The 3,492-nt window shown below is 53.2% G+C and overlaps 1 pseudogene; it reads left to right on the forward strand.

Annotated features, from left to right (window-relative positions):
• The first annotated feature begins 460 nt into the window (after positions 1-460).
• Positions 461-2,331, forward strand: LOC123162382 (uncharacterized; annotated as a pseudogene).
• Positions 2,332-3,492: the final 1,161 nt, after the last annotated feature.

Below are 3,492 nucleotides of genomic sequence, written 5' to 3' on the forward strand. Positions count from 1 at the left end.
TTTTTAAATACTCGTTCAATAATTTTTAATACGTATTATCGAGTCGAAATAAAACAAACGCACCGCTTGCGCTCGCGATGGGATCGAACGAAATAATTGGCATGATCTGTCTTGATCAGCCGCGTTGGCCGGAGCATAATCGTATCCTCTTTTTTGCGGCGGAGATCAGCCGCGTTGGCCGGAGCATAATCGTATCTTTTCTTTTTCTTTTTTCTTTTTGCGGGCGAGATCAGCCGCGTTTGGCCGGAGCATAATCGTATCGGATGCAAACACACCGACGTATCTTTTGCTTATCAGCACATCCACGTTTTGAACACATCGGACCAATTTGCTGGCGAGTCTGCGGCTATATATGGATGAGGAATGCGTAGATTAGCATGAGTAGTACCACGGTGCCTAAATTTCTCTCTACTATATCACATTCTTCTCTTTATACTGCTATATACCTACTATGGTAAGCATGGGCGCGGACGCATCCTTCCCTCGATGGGGTAGCTGCTCTCTCCATGGCCTCAACATTTAGACGGGCGGGGCTGGCCAAAGACGCTCTCCCCGGCGGCGCAGCGGCATTAGAATCCCTCCGTATTTCCGGGGCGAGGGTCCGGTGGCCGAGGCCGAGGCCGAGCTTGGCTTCCCCATGTACGCGGGCTACTCGGAGGCGAGGGCCTTGATCGGCGAGGGAGCCACGGCGGATCTGAGAAGGCTGTCACGCCAGGCCCAAGGCATGGTGGCGGAGATGTTTGCTAGCATCACAGTCACCGGCAGGGACGAGCTGGAAGAAGCAGTGGCGCCGGCGCCATCCAGGCCCAGGGTGGTGCAGCTGCGGCTATCGCCGGAGCTGGCGCTGTGGAAAAGCACCCAACACGCAATGGGCAACGTGCTTCCCCATAAGGGCAAGGCACTCAGGCAAGCCTCGCCGCAGGTGCTCGCCCAGCTGGGTGCCACCGACTGGCCTGCCGCCCTGACGACCACCAATGCCCTGTTCGGCGGCTGCATGACCAACATGCTCATTGGCGCCGCAGACGTGCGCACCATGTTCTCTAACTATGTCACCGACATGGCCGTTAACTATGAGTACGGGTACAGCCATGTGTTCCCCACGCTCCACGAGCTGGTGCAGGATGCGCTCGCCGACGCCCACGCGCTGGGCACCCCTTACGGCCGGGAGCGCCGCGAGGCCGTCGACGTTGGCCTCCCGTACATCCAGGACAAGATCGCGATGGAGGTGGCGAACAAGAAACACCTCAAGGACCGCTCCGCCCAGATGGATCGCCGTGCTGCCCAGGTCATTTACCTGTTCGACAGCAGCGTGCTCGGCATTGGAGCCGAGGCCATGGCCCGGGGCTTCGACACCGGCGCCGCCATGAGCGACCTCGTCTTGAGCATCAACAGCCACGACGTCATCGATGTGGGCTCCGACCTGGTGAACTCCGAGATCATGAACTCGTTCCTCAACGTGGCCGACATCGCCGCCTCGGGCGTCGTGAGCGAACCGGCGCTCCGGGCCATCTACGATGCATACGCTGCCACGGGCGCACGGACCTTCACCCAGAGGTGGCACGAGCCCTCAGCCCGGATGGTCGACAGTGAATATGGGTGGCACATCAACAACGACCGGCACATGCTCTTCCGCCGCGCCCTCTTGGGATGGTCCAAGGCGCGCAAGTCACCGGCGCGACCCCAACGCGAGGCGGACTTCGATGAGGTCTTCAACGCCGACTTCAGGACCACCGGCTTCAGCAGGCCCCTGGACCCCGAGTACGCCTGCGACGGCGAGGAAACCTGCAACCATGTGCGCAGGTTCCTCCTCGACCACGAGGACCAGCTGCTCGACGCCCTCTGGTGGACCCTCGTCACCGGCCCGCTGGAGTACGTCCGGCAGGGCGAGGTGGACGAGCAGCGCGAGGAGGACCTCGCCGAATCCTTGCGCCTGCAACTGGCCCAGCTCTTCTCCAAGGGTCTCGTCGTGGAAATGACCTGGCTCCTCGCCCATGCGAGCCACCACGCCTGGCAGGTGAATTACCTGTACGAGGCCGCCATGTTTGGCAGCATCCTGGACGGGGGCGCCTTGACAGGCAAGCTCGACCGGGCAGAGGAGGGGGAGGAACCGAGGAAGTCGACCTCAGCTGATCCTGGCTCAATTGAATCCTGGCGCATCGGAGGTTCTGGGTGCTCCATGATTTCTCGGCCCTGCCCCACGCCGACCTGGCGCTATGTATCTGTACGAGCTTTTGCACTATCGGCCTGGAGTGCATATCACATTCGACAAGCCGTTCCTTTCATGTAGTATTTCCTTTTTGCATTTCCGCTTCTATACATCCTCTATAAACACATCAACCGAGAAGATATCTCCATACCCTTTTATAATAAAGGGTAGAATGATACTCCCTCCGTTCCTTGATATAAGGTGTATAGATTTTTGAGAAAACCCCCAAAATATAAAGTGTATTGCGTTGCACCACTCATTTGGATAATTTTTTCAGGGATTTGATTACATTTCCTTATATTAGGCAATCTCCTCTATTTTTTCATTCCAATTAGTCAGGTGTAATATCGTTCAAAACTTGTGAAATTTTCCCTCCATATGCGTTTTTTAATTTCCGTGCCAAAAACTATACACCCTATATTGAGGAATGGAGGGAGTACATGTTTGCCACTATCGGTATCATGTAGTATGACACGTTACATTCTACATGGCCGAAAAATTAAACACAATTATTCGTGATTTGGAATGGAGATATTCACTAGCTATCATGTACTCATTCTGACACCATCTACAGATTATTCCTGCCTCTGCTATTCCTGATAGTTGGATGGGTCTTGACATTAGCCCGGATTCTATCAAGAAATGCGGTGAAACTTTGGACACTACCAAGACTGTCATCTGGAATGGGCTGATGGGAGTTTTTAAATTTGAGAAGTTTGCTGCTGGAACTAAATTGCCAAGCTCCCAATTGCATGTACCACTCTTCTTACCAAAAATGCTACACTAACGGAAAGCTGTTACGGGCTGGTCTTAAGGACCCCTTGCTCGCCAACCCTGCTCTTTATTTTCACCGCTGGGCCCCCCTGCCCCCTAATCTTCTCCAACCATATTTTGATATATGAGTCCGTAACATCTCCCCTACAGAAATACGTCCGTAAGTCTAGCATTGTTTTTCTTCTTCCCAAGATCCCAATTGCTTGGGCTAGATCAGTCTTATAAAAGGGTCTTAACTCTCAACAATTTGTGAGGTGGTATTAAATTTTCCACCACCTGGCATATACCTACATGTGCCTTAGAGATTAAAAGGAATCATTGTTCATATGGGCCCAAAGTCCATCTATGATTCAACAAAAGACAAGACAATCAATGAAATATTTTGATGTCACTGCACACTGTAACCAGCCAACTTCTCACACAACAATAATCAACTTGAATAGAGAACATGTTAATAAGCGGGCCATGTCATGCTGGCACACGGGAATCGCCTCCTTGGACAAGTATGTCAC

This window comes from Triticum aestivum, chromosome 7B (genome assembly GCF_018294505.1).
Source record: "Triticum aestivum cultivar Chinese Spring chromosome 7B, IWGSC CS RefSeq v2.1, whole genome shotgun sequence".
In the NCBI taxonomy this organism is placed as follows: domain Eukaryota; kingdom Viridiplantae; phylum Streptophyta; class Magnoliopsida; order Poales; family Poaceae; genus Triticum; species Triticum aestivum.